This window comes from Gymnoscopelus microlampas (genome assembly GCF_963454915.1).
Source record: "Gymnoscopelus microlampas genome assembly, chromosome: 16".
NCBI lineage: Eukaryota > Metazoa > Chordata > Actinopteri > Myctophiformes > Myctophidae > Gymnoscopelus > Gymnoscopelus microlampas.
In genome coordinates, this window is record NC_139953.1 from 35,228,999 (window position 1) to 35,243,661 (window position 14,663).

General features: G+C 40.4%; 1 protein-coding gene across 1 annotated transcript in view; it reads left to right on the plus strand.

The window, feature by feature from the left end:
- The window catches only part of LOC311063661 (uncharacterized protein), a 159,269-nt gene that overhangs the window by 130,659 nt on the left and 13,947 nt on the right, over positions 1–14,663 (plus strand). The window lies entirely within an intron of this gene.

Here is a 14,663-nt window from a genome sequence, read left to right on the forward strand (position 1 = left end):
CAGCCAGCTGTTGTTCAGCAGCACTGCTCTAACTCTGCCCACCCGTATTTGGTCTTGTCTCGATTCTGCAGGGAAAACAAAGAACACATTAAATCACCACCACTTTTGGGCTTGTTGCACAGAAAATTCAATATGTTCCTGGCTATGGCACTAATTTCAAAAGAAATATAGAACAACTACTTTAGCTACACATTGGTGTCGAAGGGTAGAAATTCATTACGTATTTTATCACTCCCTAAAAATAATAACAAATAAAAAACACAGCCTAAATGCCTAGTAGAAAACTGAAATAACTAATAACTCTCTCCAGTTGGTAACTGTAAAATTACTGCTGTATTACTGAATGATATTTGAATAGTAATTTATTACTGGGTGGTATCCAGTAGCATGTAATGAACTTTAATTTGACAATTCATTGTTATGCATAATGTACAGCATGTTGAAGGCTTATCGGTTTTCATTGTGGAAAGTCCTAATGATTGAGGCTACATTGATCACCTGATATTGGGCTGAACCTTTAGTAGCCTCGGTCATGGTTATGCCACGACTGTTGACAAAATCCACAGTCAATGCATGGATTTCTATTCTAGACCTTTTGTTGTCGCTGTCTTGTTTGTGATCTCTACCAGCCACACGCACACGAACACACACACAAACACACACACGCACGCACGCACGCACGCACGCACGCACGCACACACACACACACACACACACACACACACACACACACACACACACACACACACACACACACACACACACACACACACACACACACACACACACACACACACACACACACACACACACAGCTGTAAGCCGAGGCCCATGGCCACTTCTTTGATGAGGCAGACACCCGCCTCTAAGCCCAGGGACATATGGCCAGCTCTTTGATGAACTCTAAACCCGTCTCTAAGCTCAGGGACTTCTCAGAAGACGTGGTACGTGTCCTCTGCTACTGATGTCCTCCTTCTCTTCACCTTCGTCTTCCTCTCACTGCTGCACTGTTGTTGCCACAATTATCAGTAACGATTTGACATTTGAAAAGCAAGGCGAATGACTTAAACACTTCTTAAAGGGATAGTTCACCCCAAAATTACTTTTTTCTATCGATTACTCACCCCATGGAGACTTGAATTCATGGATATTGCATTGTTTTTGTCGCATTCCTAAGCCAATAATTTGATGACGAGCAGTGGATACCGGTAGGAGACACAAAGGAGAGTCTTTGTGTGTTTGCATCTATCTAAACATGAAAAGAAAAGAGAGAGAGAGATAGGTGGGGGGGGTCAGACTTACAGGGAGAGACAGAACACCAGACTGTCTCTCCCTCTAAATGTGTGTGGTCCTGCACATTCACATTGACTCAGGCCAGGTGTGACTCCTTATATCAGCCATCACCCTCCCATGTCTACAGTTTCCATAAACCTATGGTTTAGGAGAGATGATACAGTTACTTATCATTTTGAGCAGTTGTTGATAGTGAGAGGCAGGTAATGAAAGGGCTATACTATGGTATAGGCTATATGCAATGTGGCTATTTTTAAACACTAAAACTGTGGCAAGTTTTTTGTATTCAGTGAACGGATGATCTGTGGTTTCTAGAAGTTTTGATTATCTGTTGTGAAGATTGTATCCAAGGTTTTTGAAGAATGACCGCATCCACTCCCCAGTAAATCCTGTCTTCCCAGAATCATCCCCCCACGCTGCCTGCTTTTAGCACTGAACAGATCTACATGTCTCCTCGTATTAGATTTACACCTTAACCATGTCCACTCCCGCACTTAAGCTGCTAGTTCGGACCGTTTACAATATGCAGAATTCAGAACTCTTTGTTCTCTGCGGAGGAGGCTTGCACTCCTTCTGTGAAGTTGGTGAGTTGTCTCCAGTGGTGGAAAGTAACTAAGTACATGTACTGTACTCAAGTGCTGTACTTAAGTAAAATGTTTAGATATTTTACTTTACTGGAGTATTTACAATTTGCAATACTTTTACTCCACTACATCTCAGAGGCAAATATTGTACTTTTACTCCACTACAATTATTTGAAAACTTTGTGAAGTTACTTTCTAGATGTTGATTAATGTTATAAAACCACTTCAGCCCTACTTAATCTTTGGCAATTTGAAAATAGCAGATCTACAAGCTCACAAAGCGTCGCGTTGTGAGGTTGTAGATCTGCTATTTTCAAAGGATTTTTATACATCTACCTATACATTGGGATAGTTAACTCTCGCCACTTCCGACGACACACTCATTCCATTGTTTCGGATTAAACACAACAACAACACATCACATGTCACCACAACACTATAGCCACGACACTAGCCACCCAACGTGCGTGTTGGGTGGCGTAGGGCAGGCTACTTCTCATTGCTCACTACACATGTGCCTCCTCGCAGCACATTTAATTCAACTCACCACATTAATGAACACACCGGACGGGGAAACACTTTCGCACCGTTTACCGTGAGCACACCTGAGCGCCGACGGCCACAGCCGAAGCTACACTCTCTCTGCATCGCCACAACAACAACAGTTTGTTTGGTCATGTCTCTATCCCACCACAGTCACGCTAATATGTCCTTTATTTTCGTGCCATGCAAATCCCAAACAATACATTATTAGTTACCCGCGCCAGCGTCTACACGCTGCCTCTAACAGTCACCCTAACTGACTCGCCAGTCAGGCAGGATGCCAGGTTGGAGAAAAACAAGCGCCAGAAACAAGCAAGCAGGTTCATGAACAAAACAAGGGGTCTGCGATGTTTCGCACGGCTCCGAAGACTCCCAGGGGGTCCGCGAGGAGGTCCGCGGACCACCAAGGGGGCCCCATGTATTTTTATTTTTTATTTTTTTCTCTTTTTTAAAAATGAGTTAACACTGGCATGACTGAGGTTACATTATCCAACACAAAGCCTGCAAAACGGTCATTTTGAACAAGAAATCAAGCTCTCCTATTTGTTACTGTCTCACCTCTGTGCTCCAGACTAGCTGACACCTTCTCACCCACACAGTGGGGGGTTCCATTGTCTTCTAAATAGCCATTAACATCTCAATTGCACTTTGCGCAGTCAGTGAGCCCACATAATGTTGTTGTTGTAGGCAGACACAAACATTATAAAATTAGGCTAACTTGTAATGGTAACTGCAGATTCTGTATGTAAAATCTTTATTTAAAAAAAAGCGTATAAAACAGCGCGATCTGTAGCGTCACACATTAAACTCTTCAGTGAAACATGGAGCCTATATGAACCACTGAAGCCACTGTCTAATTACGTGACTCCAGGGTTAGGGTTAGATTACGTGATCTCCATTGTGCAAAACACATGGATATCTCTTGACAAACCAATATTATATAATAATAATATTCACATTATTGTCTGAGCGTAAAGCTCTCATTCTATCAGCTGTTCACGCTGATGAGAAGCGTCTGTCCCTCTCATCTCCTTGTCAGCGTAACAAGTGAACACATCGCTATATGTTCCACAAATGTGCTCATTCCTGCGCTAAATATCTGATCTACAAACATAAAACAATCGCTGCCTGACGAGCCATATGCTTGTAGATCACATCTGTTGGCACAGCATTTTAAAACAGCGCGATCCAGTAGCAAACACTCTGTACACTGCAGTGAAAGGGTTGCCAAATTTTGCGAGAAAAATAAGCAGTCAGGTCTATGAAAATGTTACTGCATGCATTGTGCCCTAAGAAAACAGTGAGGCATGAAACCATTGCATTGTAAATGGGGTTTATATCCGAGGCAAATTTGCAACCCCAGTCCCTGGTTAGACCTTTCTATATAAATATTTACCTAATAAAAATTATCTACAAAAGGACATGCATGAAGCTCTAATCTAAACAAGTATGAAAATATATTTATATCTGCAAAGTAACTAGTAGCCTAACTAAAGTTTTCAAATAATTGTAGTGGAGTAAAAGTGCAAGATTTGCCTCTGAGTTGTAGTGGAGTAGAAAAGTATTACCATTATAATGTAATTATATATATCATTATAATAATAATAATAATAGAAAGACGCCCAAAGTCGCTTATAATAAGCAGACATGGCAACATAGAATAGTTGCGCAGCAGCAAGTCTGCTGTCTACGGGCCGCTCTGTGGGGGGTCTCGAGGTGTAAAGTGCTCTAGGGAGGGGGAGAGAGGGGGAGAGCGATCAATTTAGCCGAAATAAAACGGCTGGGATGGGATACATGGTATGTATTTCATATTTATAATGAGTTAAAAAAAAAAAAAAAAACGGAGATTTGAAACATATATTTAGGAAAAGTCATGAAAGGGGAACTTTCTCAGAGCTTCCTGAGAGAAGTTAAGCCACTTTCAATTCTCAAAATCGGTCCCATTGATTGCTTAGTCACGGAAGTGTTAATACATACAGAGAGAGGGACACGGAGGGACCAACAGGCACAAAGCCCCGCGTAGCGGATAGGGGGAAGGGGCGCGCAGCGCCCCGACCCTCTAGTTTTATACATTTGAAAACTTGTGAAATGGGACCTTCTGCATAACGAGTACTTTTACTTTTGGTACTTCAAGTGCATTTTGATACCAATACTTTTACTCAAGTACATTTTAAATTAAATTCCGGACTTTTACTTGTAACAGAGTATTTCTACATTGCAGTACTGGTACTTTTACTTAAGTAAAACATTTTAGTACTTTTCCCACCACTGGTTAACTTGTCTCCATATAGCAACTTGAAAAATAGGGTTGTTGTCCCCCCCCCCCCCCCTGTTGAGTGTCTAGGAGCACGACATGGTCTGCACATCTGATTTAAGCCAGACTTATACACCGTCATACGACAGGGCATAGATTAAGCATTATAAATTCACCATTACATCTCATGCGTAAATTTGTAGGGTTATGAACAGCAATGAGGCAGAAAAATAAATGTGTCCGGCGGTATTCCCTGCAAAAATGCGGAGGAGAGAATAAATGTAAAACATTAATCACTGACAGTACGAGACCTCACCAGTTAAGTTTGGCTAATTTAATGAGAATGTTGAAGAAATCTTTTGTGCAAGTCTCCACTACTTTCCTGGAGTTTCATCTCATTATTTTTTCGAGTGCACCACAACCTTGGTTTTTGTTCTTCTTTTGTGTGGAGGAAAAACTTTTATAAGGGTCATAATTCTTTCATAATGCAATGCTATAAATCTGTTGTGGGGAAGGGAACATCAATTCCTGTTAATATTTCATAATCGGTTCCACCCTAAAAATATAGTATTGATTTTGGTCCTTTTTTGTTTTTGTTTTTAAGATTATTTATATTTCCACTTTATAGGGGAAGAAGGCCGAGGAAAGAAAGAGACAGGTGATGAGTTGTGCTTGAATCAAGAACCATGATTAGGGCTATAGGTACGGTATGAGGTAAGCACACTGGTTGAGCCAACAGGGTATCCCAATGACGTATACATTCATTAGAGAGAGAACATCATGGGCTTCCAAGATAGCAGTCATTTTTTGTAAGAGGTGCTTCTTTTATCAAATGGAAAACGTTTTTGGAAAAAGCGCTAATTCATACATGACTTGCAGAGGAGACGAGAGATGAATAACCTGATGACACATCCACAGAAATGTTCAGAACCTTCACACTTCAGAGTCACGCTTCCTGCCATGACTAGAGGGTTATACAACTCCCCACAGCCCCAGTAAAGTACAAACACACGCAATCCTGGATGTGAAAAGAGCCAAAGCGAAGCAAAAGCCTGATCTATAATTAGTGTCTAACACCAAACAAAGCAGATGTACAAACTCACAACGTGAGTCTGGACATTCCTTTCCATTCAACTGCCAAAAATCATTGGCATACATAGAAACATGTTTCACTTGTTATTTGACATGGCGTCAGGAGGTCTTAACCTTAGAGGAAGCAGTGACCATATTGCAGTTTCCACCAGGATTAGATAGTTTCCACTAGGATTAGGGTCCAAACTGGCCGGCACATAAATTCCGTGTTGAGGTTTCTCTCTGACATGAGATCAGATCAACAACATTTGAACATTTGGCCGGACAGGGCTGTGCTGAATTATTAGTCTATAAACCGGATGTGGAGCCTCCTCTCCACTTTCGTTTCGTCTTTACAGTCGCGCGAATTTATCCTAATATAAATACAAATCATCTAAGTATACATAGCTTGCTGCTTAGCAGAAATGGAAAGTAGAAAGTAAAGTGTAAAGATATTTTAAAATATATTTTCGTGAACGGAAGTGCCAGTTTCCTCTCTCGGATTTTGGGAGTTGTAGTTCCAGACTCTATATAGCATTCAGAGATTGTGGAATAGTTGTCTGGCTACGCAAGACTACTGAATTATTGAATCCTTCTAGAACCCCAAAGCGCCCTATAAAGACAGTCTACTGTCAATGGCACCATCCATCAATCTAGTTAACAGGGGGGGGGTATTCATAATATGAATACCTCCCCTGTTAACTACACCGAATATTATACAATTTAGCCTAATTAGTGTGGTTGCCCAACAGGGCAACCAGACTATAGTACTCTATACACTTTATTAGTGTGGTTGCCCAACAGGGCAACCAGACTATTGTTATTGATAAACTGAGATAAACAATATTTCAAACCGCATCTCCTCCCACAGTTTTCATCCCCCAATGTTGCGCCATATGTCAAAATGACCGTCTAAATCGGGAATCGTGTGCTTGTATTTTGCTAAGAGATTGGTTCAATACTTTAATTGATATTAATTTATTAGTGCCATTAAATGTCCCCATCCACTTTAATGGAAAAGTGCAAAAACTCAAATTCAAGTATTTTTTTCTCAGAAACCTTAACAGCTAGAGTTATCAGATTTGGAGGGATAATTCATAATTAAGTCCCAAATTATTTAACAAAATATCACACCATTCGGCCTCATGGTGGCGCTATAACAGCCCCCTTTACGTTTTGGCCTATAACTCTTGAACCGTAGGTCCGAAAATCAAAATTTCTTTTCACCTGGATTCCTTGGGTCACTACGCATCTCCCCATATAGGCCACGCCCATTTGCGTCAGGATAGATTTTTTGATATTGATTTATTTGTGCATTAAATTTCCCCATCCACTTTAATGGTAATTGCAAAAACTCCCATTCAAGTATTTTTTTCTCGGAAACCGTACGGGCTACAGTTACAAGATTTGGAGGGGAGGTTAATAGTTTTTTGCGAAATTATTATGAAAATAATCACACCAGTCGGCCACATGGTGGCGCTATAACAGCCCACTTTACCTTTTGGCCTATAACTCTTGAACCGTAGGTCGTAAAATCAAAATTTCTTTTCACCTGGATTCCTTGGGTCCCGACGCATCTCCCCATATAGGCCTCGCCCATTTGCGTCAGGATAGATTTTCCGCCATTTTGAATTTTCTTCAAAACACACTTTTTGCTCCTTTTCCTTCAAATTTGGTCCAAATCTCACACAAATCGGTACACATGACCTATGGACCCATGCGATAAAGATAGCCAAACGGCATTTTGATAGTCCTTACCGTTCGTCCGTAATCGGCTTCCAAAGTTAGCGGGAGGGGCCCGTTTTACAAAGAATGCCAAAAATCACAAACGAAACGTCCAATCGATCCCAGATTTGAATCACATGTCAAGGTTGGTTTACTCAACAAATCCCCAAAAGCATTTCACTTTGACCCATAGGGGCCGCCACAAATGCGCAAAATGTCACCGTTTGATGCAAAAACATGATTTTTGGGGGATCAGTCCCTTCAAAATCAAAAGCAAGTGATCTCAGGAGTGAGGTGACAATATGATTGGCCCGTTACATTTGTGGGAGGGACCTGTTTGACAAAAATGCAGATGTGAAAAATGCAAGGCAAAGGGTTCTATTTTAAAGGGTTTAAAGGGTTATATTATACCTCTATGGGTTTTCCTTACACATTATATTTTTTACACAGATCGGTGCAGTTATAGGTAAAAACATGAAACGGCCTGTTATAGCGCCACCACAAGGCAGATTTGAAGTGTCATTTCTTCCTCGGCCTATTTATGTGTTTATGTTTAATGTGCGTGCAAAATTACATGGAAATTGCATGCTGTGTCCATGATTTGAGGCATTTTGCGGCCTCATGGTGGCGCTATAACAGCCCCCTTTACGTTTTGGCCTATAACTCTTGAACCGTAGGTCCGAAAATCAAAATTTCTTTTCACCTGGATTCCTTGGGTCACTACGCATCTCCCCATATAGGCCACGCCCATTTGCGTCAGGATAGATTTTTTGATATTGATTTATTTGTGCATTAAATTTCCCCATCCACTTTAATGGTAATTGCAAAAACTCCCATTCAAGTATTTTTTTCTCGGAAACCGTACGGGCTACAGTTACAAGATTTGGAGGGGAGGTTAATAGTTTTTTGCGAAATTATTATGAAAATAATCACACCAGTCGGCCACATGGTGGCGCTATAACAGCCCACTTTACCTTTTGGCCTATAACTCTTGAACCGTAGGTCGTAAAATCAAAATTTCTTTTCACCTGGATTCCTTGGGTCCCGACGCATCTCCCCATATAGGCCTCGCCCATTTGCGTCAGGATAGATTTTCCGCCATTTTGAATTTTCTTCAAAACACACTTTTTGCTCCTTTTCCTTCAAATTTGGTCCAAATCTCACACAAATCGGTACACATGACCTATGGACCCATGCGATAAAGATAGCCAAACGGCATTTTGATAGTCCTTACCGTTCGTCCGTAATCGGCTTCCAAAGTTAGCGGGAGGGGCCCGTTTTACAAAGAATGCCAAAAATCACAAACGAAACGTCCAATCGATCCCAGATTTGAATCACATGTCAAGGTTGGTTTACTCAACAAATCCCCAAAAGCATTTCACTTTGACCCATAGGGGCCGCCACAAATGCGCAAAATGTCACCGTTTGATGCAAAAACATGATTTTTGGGGGATCAGTCCCTTCAAAATCAAAAGCAAGTGATCTCAGGAGTGAGGTGACAATATGATTGGCCCGTTACATTTGTGGGAGGGACCTGTTTGACAAAAATGCAGATGTGAAAAATGCAAGGCAAAGGGTTCTATTTTAAAGGGTTTAAAGGGTTATATTATACCTCTATGGGTTTTCCTTACACATTATATTTTTTACACAGATCGGTGCAGTTATAGGTAAAAACATGAAACGGCCTGTTATAGCGCCACCACAAGGCAGATTTGAAGTGTCATTTCTTCCTCGGCCTATTTATGTGTTTATGTTTAATGTGCGTGCAAAATTACATGGAAATTGCATGCTGTGTCCATGATTTGAGGCATTTTGTTCAAAACAGACACTTTGGAAGCCATTCTTAGCCAATAAGGATGGAATATGAACAATCTGAAAGACCTGTTTCGTTTAATGACTAGAGATACTGTGTCCCAATCTGTGTGATGTTTGGATCAAATCTGTAGGATACTGCCATAAAAAATGGTTTTGCAAAAAGCTGCCTCCTGGTGGCGCTATAACAGGCCTATGTGATTTGGGGTTCTGAATTGGCATCCAGGGAGTGTGTGTGCACAGTTTCGCTACGATCAAGCTAACAGTGCATGCTGGACATTAGCTGTTCACAGACAGAGGGGGTGAAGGACACACGGACGGATGGACGGACTGACAGACAGGGTGCAAAACATAGTCTCGGCCATGCCTTTTGGCTTGGCCCAGGCAGCAACAAAGCATCATGCTGTGTAAAGTAAAACACAAAAAAAGACTAATTCAGGTGCCCACTCGTCCAGGTGCCCAGTTGTCCTGGTGCCCACATGTCCCAAGTGCCCAGTTCCCAGTTGACCAGGTGCCCACATTTCCCTAGTGCCCATGTGTCGCTAGTGCCCTCCTGTCCCTAGTGCCAAGATGGTTTTGGTGCCCAGTTATCCCTAGTGCCTGATGCGTTGTAAGCTTGTAGATCTGCTATTTTCTAATGATACATTTTGTATACATTTTATGCATTTGAAAACTTAAAATAATTACTACTTTTACTTCTGGTACTTTAAGTATATTTTGATGCCGATACTTCTGTACTTTTACTCAAGTACATTTTCATTACCAGACACAGTGTTGGGAGAAATTAGGAATGTTAACTGCCTTCTGTGTTTTTTTTCTTCTTCTTCTTCTTCTTCTTCTTATTATTATTATTATCATTATTATTATTATTACCCTTATTATTATTATTATTATTATTATTATTATTATTATTGCTGTTGTTGTTTCGTTATTTTACTTTTTGGTTATAAAAAACAAAATAACTACATAGAAATATTTCAGTAAAAATATTTATTTAAGATTCATGTAAGGATCATTTTCAGAGGTTAGCAAATAGCCTAACTTCTTTTTTTTTTTTTACTTTTACTTTACTTTTATTTTTATGCCGCTGTTCTATCATGCAGACATTCAGTGTAGACGGCTGTTTATCTTATTATTATTATTCATATTGGTATAACATGATGATTGTTTTCATAGACCTGCTTGCTTATTTCTCTCGCACAATGTGCTTCAAATACTGTGTTTCAGGCCGGATGACGTAACGACACACGCTTAACGTTGTTGCCATGTCCGCTTATTATAAGCGAATTGTGGCTACTTTTTCTCTCAAGTTGCTCGTCAATATTGGTGGTTGCGACTTTTTGCCATTGTTTCTTAAAGTGCAGTTTCTTATCGCAAGGAGTTGTGAGCTTGTTGATTGGCTTTTTTTCATATAGCCTCGTTTTTAAAGGGCGAAGGGCTCGCTTCATAGACCTGGTTGCTTGTTTCTCTCGCAAAACCTGGCAACCCTGTGAAAGCACATTTTGAGACAAACCGCCCCCCTTCCCCCCTTCTTCTCAGATCTTTGTTTTGCCAGCTGGACACATCGTGACGAGAGGAATTGTAAACGATTAAACTTCATTTACATTTATAGAATATCACTGATCTACATCTTTTCTTCCGAGGAGTTTCATTTCGTCGTCTTTTGTGTGAGGTGAGTAATATATTTGTTAAATTATATAGTATATCCGTCCATTAGCTGATATGCTAACTTTCCAAGCTAACGTTGCATCATGGATGAACTGCAAATGGTGCTTGCACTTTTCCCCGTTTTGTTCCGTACGTCTACTTAAACGTTCACATTTCAAACAAAGTTTTGCCCGATGGCCACGGATGTTACAGTTATGTACGATCCACCAGAAGTACCCGTATTTTCCGTATTGTTCAATTAAAATACTTTTAATCCGATCGGTGGCCATTTTCTCATAGAGTTCGATTGTATCAGAGTGCAATACACTTCCCAACCGATAGGGTCACATAGTTGAAAGCATGGCGGAAATGGTGAGAGACTGGCCACCGATCGGATTAAAATGCTTTTTATTGAACAATAGAGAACATACTGGTACTTCTGTGGGCCCCTACATAATTGTAACATCCGTGGCCATGACATAAGCACTTTATATTTGAAATGTGAACGTTTATGTAGATGTACGGGCCATAAATGGACAAAGTGCAAACTTCAGGTTGAAGTTAAGCCATGTCTGACATGTTTCATGGCTAGTTCTGTAGGCGAAACTACGTTTGTTTTCGGTGTCGGTGAGACATCGTCTCACAACACAATCGACCATATATCTGTATCAATTCATTATATATAACACAAAATGTAGCTTTTAATCGACTATGCATTTGTTTGTTATATATTATGTAAAAAAAAACATGTGATTATTAAAACTAGCCACTAACAAGAGTTCTCCTGTAGGACTTAAGTGTGTGTGTGTGTGTGTGTGTGTGAGAGGGGGAGAGAGAGAGAGAGAGAGCATGCGTGTGTTTTGCAATATTTTTACATTGAAACGTTTTTTATTGAAAAGTACCAGATCTACAAGCTCACTTGTGTGCTTACAATAAATGAGCTCAATGGAAAAAGCACATTTACACTACTGAATATAGCAGATGTACAAGCTCATTTGTATATCTAGATCTGATGTGGTGTGAGCAACTGTCTATGTAAATCAATAAATGTATCTTCAGGTTAACTTTGTCTAAAATGAATATTTTTCTAATTCATTTGCAGGTTTGGTGGAGATCCTGTGTGTTGGTGACAGCAGACAGACTCTTCCAGACACTACTGCAAGACAGGTTTGTTTAATATACAAACCTCACAACATTTGTAATCATCTAATGTTGCCATTATGGAAATGGTCTTGGGGTCAAAATGGCAGATCTACAAGCTCATAGTGTAGCATTCGGTGCTGCGCTATGAGCTTGTAGATCTGGTATTTTGGAAAAATTGTGCAAATCTTAGAATATATATAATATAAATAGTTTGAAAAACACGTTGCTATATCAGTGGTGCTTTTCCATGTCAAGGACCCCCAAAATGTATTTGGCTGTGGAGCTCATGGCGCTGCATATTATTTTTTACAAGTCACCTTGTAGATCTGCTATTTCTGCTTCTCTCACTATATTTTATATGTTTGGCAAATATTTGTAGATGCCTTTGAATACTTTTTTTTAAAGCATGAGGCACTACACTGTCTCTCAGCATTCTATGTACAGTATGTGACTACCTTGCTTATATAACAGATTCAGCTTTTAATTGACTTTGCTTGTTATATTTATTCTGTTAAAACTTGTGATTAAGATGGACAACTAGCCTGTAACAGGAGAATTTAGGACTGAGATGAGGTGTGTGTCTGTGTACACACACACACACACACACACACACACACACACACACACACACACACACACACACACACACACACACACACACACACACACACACACACACACACTTGGTGCCGCACTATGAGCTTGTAGAACTTCTATTTTTGAATAGCCAAACAAATCTACAATTGACACACAGATGCATCCCCGGTCTTAAGGTGTTGAAAGCAGTTACTGTGTTCACCCAGAAGGAGTATAGTAGCAGTAGCACCCCTACTGACTGTAAGACTGTTTGCATACTGGTACTGTGGTGTAGTTAACTGGTATAGTTGCTGTGTTTTCACCTTTTGGATGCAATATATTATTTACTATAGCACTTTACTGTAATGGCTGCATGAGATCACTGTACTGTATCTATAGCTGCATGCATGAGACCACTGCACTGCATCTAGAGAACACTGTGCTGTATCTACACCACTGCATCTTGCTATATGAGACCACTGCATATCTATAGCTGCATGAGATCATGTTCTGTATCTTCACCACTGTACTGCATCTATTAGACCACTGCACCGTATCGACAGCTGTATGAGACCACTGTACTACATCTAATAGACTACCCACTGTATCTATAGCATGCTGTACTGTATCTATAGACCACTCTAGTGCATCTGTAAACCTCTCTAGTGCACCTGTAGACCACTGTTGTGCATCTGTAGACCACTCTAGTGCATCTGTAGACCACTCTATTGCATCTGTAGACCACTGTCGTGCATCTGTAGACCTCTCTAGTGCACCTGTAGACCACTGTTGTGCATCTGTGGACCACTCTACTGCATCTGTAGACCACTCTATTGCATCTGTAGACCACTGTAGTGCCTCTCTAGCCCATTCTAGTACATCTGTAGACCACTCTGTTGCATCTGGAGACCACTGTTGTGATATGTAGACCACTCTAATGCATCTGTAGACCACTTTAGTGCAGCTGTAGCCCACTGTAGTGCATCTGGAGACCACTCTAATGCATCTGTAGCCCACTGTAGTGCATCTGTAGACCACTCTATAATGCATCTGTAGACCACTCTAATGCATCTGTAGCCCACTCTAATGCACATGTAGACCACTCTAATGCATCTGTAGACCACTAATGCATCTGTAGACCACTCTAATGCATCTGTAGCCCACTCTAATGCATCTGCAGCCCACTCTAATGCACATGTAGACGATGTGGTGTGAGCAACTGTCTATGTAAATCAATAAATGTATCTTCAGGTTAACTTTGTCTAAAATAAATATTTTTCTAATTCATTTGCAGGTGTGGTGGAGATCCTGTGTGTTGGTGACAGCAGACAGACTCTTCCAGACACTACTGCAAGACAGGTTTGTTTAATATACAAACCTCACAACATTTGTAATCATCTAATGTTGCCATTATGGAAATGGTCTTGGGGTCAAAATGGCAGATCTACAAGCTCATAGCGTAGCACTCGGTGCTGCGCTATGAGCTTGTAGATCTGGTATTTTTGAAAAATTGTGCAAATCTTTGAATATATATTCTATAAATACTTTGAAAAACACGTTGCTATATCAGTGGTGCTTTTCCATGTCAAGGACCCCCAAAATGTATTTGGCTGTGGACTTCATCTCAAAATGTTGTTCCTGTTCACACGATTTTGAAAAGCATGGCACATACAAGCTCATGGCGCTGCATATAATTTTTACAAGTGACCTTGTAGATCTGCTAATTCTGCTTTTCTCACTATATTTTATATGTTTGGCAAATATTTGTAGATGCCTTTGAATACTTTTTTTTTTAAAGCATGAGGCACTACACTGTCTCTCAGCATTCTATGTACAGTATGTGACTACCTTGCTTATATAACAGATTCAGCTTTTAATTGACTTTGCTTGTTATATTTATTCTGTTAAAACTTGTGATTAAGATGGACAACTAGCCTCTAACAGGAGAATTTAGGACTGAGATGAGGTGTGTGTGTGTGTGTGTGTGTGTGTACACACACACACACACACACACA